The 8,217-nt window shown below is 33.4% G+C and overlaps 1 long non-coding RNA gene across 1 annotated transcript; it reads left to right on the top strand.

Annotated features, from left to right (window-relative positions):
• Positions 1-1,459: 1,459 nt before the first annotated feature.
• Positions 1,460-3,416, top strand: LOC126616213 (uncharacterized). The gene is made up of 3 exons (XR_007621059.1): positions 1,460-1,837; positions 2,393-2,455; positions 3,170-3,416. It is a non-coding gene; the product is annotated as an uncharacterized LOC126616213 (long non-coding RNA).
• Positions 3,417-8,217: the final 4,801 nt, after the last annotated feature.

Genomic DNA, 8,217 nt, shown 5'->3' with positions numbered 1-8,217 from the left:
CCTGTTAAAATAAACGGGTAAAATGACCCGACCCAAAATCGACACAACAATATTAATAGGTAATATGACCCGACCTGTTACCCGTTAAGGAAAATATATTTTAAACCAATAAATAATCAAATGAAAAACATAATACTAAATAAGTATATACATACCATATTGTCACATCCAAAACATAAAAAAAAACATTTTTCTTTTAAGTATATTTTCACTTACCTAAAGTCTTTAATAGTTTTTTTAATTAATGTAGAAGTGTAAAAAAATATAGAAAAAAATATATAAACGCTCGTAATGACAAGCTTTACAACTTTCATGAAGAGCTTAAGTTCGAAATTTGCCATTATAATAATATAAATCATAGATCAAAATTTAACCGTTGATTGTTATTTACATTTAAACTTCATTGTTCTCATCAAATTTTGTTTTTTCAGATTTTCTTTTTTGAAAACTTGATCTATTAGAGGATGCAGGAAGATGAACGGTTTGGATCGTTGATATTATATTAAGAGTTTTACGGTTAGTGAAAATATTGCTTGATGTTTATAAAGTTTCTACAAACTATATGACATCGACTCATATTTCAGTTACTCGTAAATATCGAAACATGATATCAAAGATCTGAATCGTTTATCTTCTTACATCAGCCAGATGATCATGTTTTCAAAAAAGAAAATTTAAAAAATGAAATTCAATAAGAAGAATAAAGTGTAAATGACAGTCGACGATTAAATATAAATTTAAGGTTTATGAATTATAGTGTTGGATTTCGAAGCTGACCCTTTCATGAAAGTTGTAAAGTTTGTCACTATGAGTGATTGTATATTTTTTCTACAGTTTTTACACTTCTACAATAATTATTATTAATTTTGCCCTCAAATAAAAAACATTGTTCATGAAGGTTTGGAGGATTTTAAAAATCTAAATGATAATGTAAGTGTAACCTTTATCTACTTGTGAAGGAATAATGATGAATCACGAATGTTTATATATTCTTTTACATTTTTCATACTTGTATGTATGTCTTCTTAGTTCTTGCCTATACAAATACTATATTAGTTTATTTTAATTTTGGACAACAACATGTTAAGTAAAAATTTTCTTAGTAATGATAATAAGGAACTCTCATAATAAAAATAAATAATGACTAAAACTTTTTTTAAACTTATATAGAATAATAATACAAAACTATATATTTAATATAGAATATATTGTATATATTAATATGGATATTGTACTTTATAATAAATCTTTTAGTAATTAAACTTTAAAATTATCAAAATAATTTTTTTCTTAACGGGTCGAAATAGGTTACCCACGTGTTACCTACGTGTATGCCCGTTAAACGGGTTCTTAACGGGTCACCTGATAATAACCCGATAAGTTATCTTGTTGACCCGAAACTCGTTATTTTCGTGTCGTTTTCGTGTCGTGTCACTATATCGTGTTAGAAACTACCGGGTATATATATATATATATATATATATATATATATATATATAAATTACAGGAGTAAGATTATTTTAGCTTAAAAAAAAAAAAACAAACAAAGGATGATCTATACGTGTAGACATCCAAACTCTTCTTCTTCTTCCCAACCATCACACAGTGGGGAACCAAGATAATCAGATTCTGTCCATAAATGTTGGGGGTGATGTGGGTAGTTTAGGGGGAGTGAGTAAGCATCCTAAAACAGAGATGAAATGAAGGGATTAAAGGGAGTATTTCTAGCTCTCACTGAAGAATTAGAGAAGAGTGAGAGATTTTGGAGAGGGAAAAGTAGGAAATCGGAAGAGGGGAGCTGAGAAGGTGTTGGTGTGATCTTCGATTGGTACAAAAGGTTAGCTTAAATTTGTTAATTTTTCTATTTTCTTACCACTACAACTTTGATTTCTAGAAAACTGCAGTTTCGTGAGCCTCAATTTGGCTCTTGTTTTCTCTCAATCCATTACATGTTTTTAAATAGTCTTCTTATATATTTGAAATTAGATATGACAAGGAACAAAGCCCAATTTATTTCATTGATTTTGGTTGAGATCTTCTATGGAAAAATATGATTTAAAAATGTGAAAAAAATTAGAAATCTGCAGATTTTCTGCAGAAAAACTGTTTGTGAACTCAACTTTGGAGCTTGATTATTTTCTTCTCTTAAATCCATTTTGGGAAACTCTTATTAGATTAGAAACTAGGTTTGTTAAGCTTTAAAAACCAGGTAATTTCATCATTTTCCATGGAGTTTTGAGGGATGAAAATGGGGTCACAATATGGGGATTTAAGCTTGGTTCATTAGGAGGTTGTGACATGGGTATATTTGGGTAAACTTTTGATAGGCTGAAATTGAATCTTTATTCCAGCTTTAAGCTAACTTTTATTATTATTATTTATGTGATTTTAGGTTTGGGAGTGACTCCGGACACTTCGGAGGCTTAGAGAGGTATTCTAGTTAGCTGGACTTGAGGTTGGGGCTCTATTTCCCGATGATAGTTCTATATCATGTTTAATCTTTGTGATATTAGTAATTATACCTATTACAGTAGTAATGAAATGTTCGGATGGAATGGAAACATTTGATTGTCATGGTTGTGTTATGGGCTGATAGTTTCCTCTCTGGTGTATTTTATATATTGATTTTGTTAAATGTTATTATGTGTTGATGAGTGGTTGAGCTATGTAAAATTTATGGATTGAATATGTTGAGGTTTACAATTGTGTCTGTGAAATTGAAATGCTCAGGTTGCATTACATGTTTTAGAGTCAAGTGTTGAGTTGTGTAAAGTTGGTTAAACAAAGTATTGAAAACTTATATATGTTCAAACGTAGGGTGAAGGGCTTGAACATGTAGTTGGGTGTTGGGGGAAGGGCCCATATTAATGAAACTGAAATTACTAATAAAATTCGAGGTTAAGGGAGGAATGGGAGTTCACTTATATTTTATGGTGTTCGGAACCAAGTGGTATAAGCATGGTATGGGACGTGCGGGTTTGGATGCCATAAATATAAGTTAGTGGGTGGGATTAGAAGGGAGTGAGTTCTTGTGTACTTCTTTGTCATATCATTTGTATTTTACCGTATTGTTTGATGCATGACACTTTGATTAACTGTGATAAATGAACTTGAAGGGCATATGGTTCCTACTGGGCATGAAATGCTCATACCCTATTAGCTATTGCAGGTACTAGTATGGAGGAACTTGATGATGAATTGTCTCTAAATGGATAGCCATATCATGTGTGTGCTTGTTTCCTAGTTGTGCTTAGAATAAAGTGTCGTAGTGTCTTAAGAGTGTTGTAAGAGTTGAACTCTTTAAACTTATGATGTATTAAATAAACAGGTTTAAGTGAACTTTTAGATGGCTTTGGTTCCATCATACTTATATTGTAATATTTAATTTTATTTCTAAGATACTATTCATGCCCTAAGTTGATTGTCATCCTTATTCTCGAATTTGGGGTGTGACACGTTTTTAATATTTTAGGTCATTAAATCATTTTTTTCTAAACTTTGTTTTCAAATAATTAATTAAGATTTGATTTTAACATAAATTATTCATTCAATCCCTACGGAAAACAACCTTGCTTGAGTTGTTATACTACAACAACCTTGTACTCTTGCAAGTATTTTTAAGTGTTTTTATCCCTATTTTTGCAGTTGGTAAAAATCCTTATCAGTATTCATATTACTTAACGTATACTGAGATAATAATGCTCTTCCAGTCTTAGAAGTTTGAAGTTATGGAGCCAGTTGCTGCTCAAACCATGGAAGTAACAAGTTTCAAATCACTTGCAGAATCTCCTGTTCTCAGCTCTGTTCTTTCTGCTTATGCCTTCAACATAAACCCTAATGAGGAGGCCGATCCAAACGATGCCGAATTTACAATTCCCATAGTTCATATGTCTCTTCTCACATTGGGATCTCCTGATCAACGTTCCCAAATCATCCATGACCTCGTCAAAAATTGCCAAGAATGGGGCTTCTTCATTGTAAGTAGTTAAACTACCTACTAACTACTTCAGTTAATATATAAGAGAAATATTTGAGTGTGACGGTTGCTAGTGTTTGAGCTACTTGTAGCGATTAGATAAAGACAAAATAAAGCAAGCTAATTAATTAATCATGATCACGATGCTTGATTGCAGGAAATTAACCATGAAGAAAACACTTTAAAATACTTGCAAGATAACAAGGTAGTTGTAGTATAAACGCTCAAGTAAGGTCGTTTTCCGCAGGGATTGAATGAATAATTTATATTATAATCAAATCTTAATTAATTATTTGAAAACAAAATTTGGAAGAGGTTGATTTTATGACCTATAATATTAAAAACCAATTTTAAATTAAACAATTAAATAAATTGACAAAGTAAAGAAAACAAAAGAAAATAGTTTTGAAAACCAAATTGTAAAGGCCTAGGGTTCTGCCGTCCCCCTTAACAATCCTATTTTACTAATTACTTATAAATTAATAAAGGGGTCTTTTGGACCTATTTCAAATTTTCCCTATAAATTACCCATGCAACTTTGAAGTTTAGGTTTTCCTAATGCATATTCTACACGTGGTATTCAAGCTAGAACGTATATCAAACATGCAATCTGTCCGTGGTATTCAGATCAAATATAAACATGCATGACTCATTATGCTTTGTGAAAACCCTTTGAAAAACCATGCAACTCTTAAGACGTGATATTCATCCTAGGTGAAATTACAACTATCAACCACAAGAAGCAATACTCAATCTCCCGGTGGTATTCCGACCGAATTACATCCGATTACTTATCTAAACATTATAATAGTAGCTAAGCATTAAGATATATAGCACCGGCACTGGACCATCTGTGAACAACAAAGCTACGCGGATATCTATTGCCATACCACATGGACCATCTGTTGATACAATTATAGCACCGGCACTGGAGTTGTTGGAAAAAGAAGGCCAAGCTCCGAAATACATTGGAATGAATTATAAGGAGTATATCCAGCTTCAACAAATCGGCAAGAACTACATGCAATCCACCTTTGATCACATACTAGCCTAACTAAGCTTTATATACAGGCCCATGGCTTGGTCACACTTCAAACGATCTCAACCACATTGAAAGAGCTGCGGCTTCCTTTTGGTTTCTTTTTCTTCGAACTTTTTTAAGTCAAAACTTCTTCTGTTTTTTTTTTTCAATGATCATGTCATATTCGGTGTTTGATGATTTGTTAGCGACAAACAGCTTTATAGTTCAATAATATCTAGTAAAACCTGAAAATTGTTGTCTTTTTATAAAAAAAAAATCTGAAAATTTGTCCTTTGGAAAGAAATCTGCGTAGAAAATAAAAAATCACAAACTAGCGGCCAGTTTCAAGTGAAGAAAAAACAAAGAAGATAGCTGTGTAAACATGAATTTTCTGCGACAAATGAAATAAGATTACGTGTACAAAGTAATTTTTTGTATTAATGTAAAATTTAGGGTTACAATCTCTGATTACAAAATTGATCCTCTAATTCAATCTCCGGGTTACAATGTGTATGTGTAGAGTTGTTGATCCGAGGGTCGTAATGACTTGTTCCCGAACCAATGAACGCCACAAGTTTATCTTGTGGTGATGGAAGAACAGGCACGTGTAGTGGTGCTTGATGATTCTTCACAAGTGTGGTGAAGAATGCATAAAGCTTTCTGAGTCTTCTGAGTGTGTAGAGTGTTAAGGAGTTTGAGCGTCCGATTGTGAGGATGTGTTTTGGGCATTTCTTTGTCTTGGCACCTCGTATTTATAGGCTTTGCAAATCATGATTGAGGCTTGATTTGGTCTTGATTTTGGACTTCATTAATTGAAGAAAGACCCAAGACTTGATTTGGGCTTGGTTCGTGATTTGACTTCATCATATAATCCTTGATTTAATCAAATAAAGATAATCCTTAATTCCTTTCTGCCAAATGTCAATGTGTGTCATTCTTGGTGACTCATCTGGTTTTGATGAGTCATTTGTTATGTGTATGATTTGTGAGACACACAATGCATGCCACGTAAGTCCTGGCATGTCAAAATTTTTAATGTGTTCGTGATTATTTATTTCACCGAAATTTCTATGTCGCAAATGCCCCCACTTCAAGGTGCAGCATATACATGTGCTTGTCCCATGTAGAAGGTGCATTTTGAAGTCCCTTCACATAGTGACTGTACTTTGACCATTGTGCTTTGAAGTCCCTCTATATAGGACTCGATTCAATGGTGATGAACACTTGATCTTGAATTGGGCTGGAAGCTTCTTTAAGGGTCATCAAGACTTGATCTTGAATGAAACGGGACTAGGAGCGTCTTCACGTGGTGGGTGATCCTTGGCTTTATTGGTGCATGAATCAACACATGTTTATTGGACTTATTGATTCTCCTCGAGCTTAATAAAGAACATGAGTGTTTGGCGTTTTCTTTTCCAGAGAGCTTTCTGGTTTTCTCCAAAGGTTTGTTACTTACTTCCTTTCTCTAAAGACAAATTTCTTTCAAGAGTGGTGAACACTATCTTGAACCGGGCTTGTGATTTCTTCAAGGGTCATTGAGACTTGATCTTGAACAACTCGAAACCACTAATAGTGTCACGTGGTGGGTGGTCTTTGGGTTTAGTGTGTATGAATCGGCATGTGTTTTTTATCCTTGGTGATTCTCCATGAGCTTGATGAAGAGCACGAGTGCGAGCCTTGAAATATGGTTCATGAATTGTGATTTAAAGTCACCCTCAAAGTGAGTGATTTCGTGCTTACTTAGGGTATCACCATTAATGTGAAATTAATGGAGAGGCATACTATGGCGAATTGAGATGGATAATATGTCACCTCTTGTTTTGATTGCCCTTTCTTTTGGCCAAGAGTCAAACCCATTTACACAAAGGGAGCTGATGAGTAGATTTTATATTATATATTTTACCCTAATCTTAGTATATTTTGGTTGATATTTTGGAAGAATTTTGATACTTTGAATTGTATTTTCAATATAGGACTTTCGACTTCCTCTGGAGCAAAACAGGTCCAAATGGACGAATTTTGGAGTAATTCCAATTGGAGGACGTTCGGGAGTCACTTAGCTTGATCGTACCAAATGGGATTTTTCCATCAAGCGGTTATTTTCTGACGATAAAATAAAGGAGCGATGCGCAGTACTGGAAAATAACGTTTTTTGGCTTAAATTGGGTTTTTGGAGCCCAAGATAACCTTGGATGGGTTTGTGGCCTTCTGGAGAAGTGTTCAGAATATTCCAAACATTAATTCCAGCTATATTGGGCCAGTTTTGGAGCAGCTTATGGGTCCAAAACGTGGCGGTTCAGATTTTAGGCAAATTTTACCATTTCATTTAGGGTTATGTTTCCTATTTTATTTGATTATTATTATTAGTTTCCTAGTGGGAATAAAGGACCTGTTTTTAGGGTTTGTGTGGGGGCTTAGCAGATATATGGCTTGGCCGTCTACAGTTTTTTTGGGGGGAGGCTTATTTTTATGAAAACTTTGGAGACAGAAAGAATGGAGAGGGTTCTTGAAGATTTTCTACTTGGAGGTGTTTTTATTCTTATTCATTTTAATGATATTTCTTTTGATTTTTATTATGGGTGTATGTACCTAATTCTTTTCTTTGGGTTAGGCCATGAACCTTAGCAAGAATATGTACTTTTATTAATTTGCTTATGAACGGATGCATGCTTGCTTTGAATTATTAATCACTGCGGTTAAGACTATCTATATATTTTAATGATTGATCACCATTAGGGTATTTAGACAAGTAATTTGATGCAATTTTTATTGGAACATCACCCTGAAATTGAGAAGGGCTTCTTTGATTAGTAATTGTAAGTTCACTTAAGGCGAACATCACGTTCTTAAGGGTTACATGGTTTTTCATAGGGTTTTCACGAAGTTTAGTGAGTCTTGCTTGTTATATTTGATCTGAACATTATAGACGGATTGCATGCTAGATATACGTTTTCGCTTGACCATCACAAGGAAAATATGTATTAGGAAAACCTAACCTTCAAAGCATGGATGTGGAAATTCATAAGTAATTGATAGGATTGCATAGGATTGTGACGGTAACGGCTAAACCCTAGTCTTTCCCTAAATTGATTTTAATAAAAACAAACAAAAAATGTTTTTATTTTTATTTTTTATTTTTTCTTTTTGCTGCCTTTATTTTCTAACTCCTAGGTTTCTTTAATTGTTAATTCAATATTTTCAAACTCAAACATCTCAAATC

This window comes from Malus sylvestris, chromosome 3 (genome assembly GCF_916048215.2).
Source record: "Malus sylvestris chromosome 3, drMalSylv7.2, whole genome shotgun sequence".
NCBI lineage: Eukaryota > Viridiplantae > Streptophyta > Magnoliopsida > Rosales > Rosaceae > Malus > Malus sylvestris.
The sequence above is the reverse complement of the archived record's forward strand: the minus strand, read 5'-3'. Positions and strand labels throughout refer to the sequence as shown.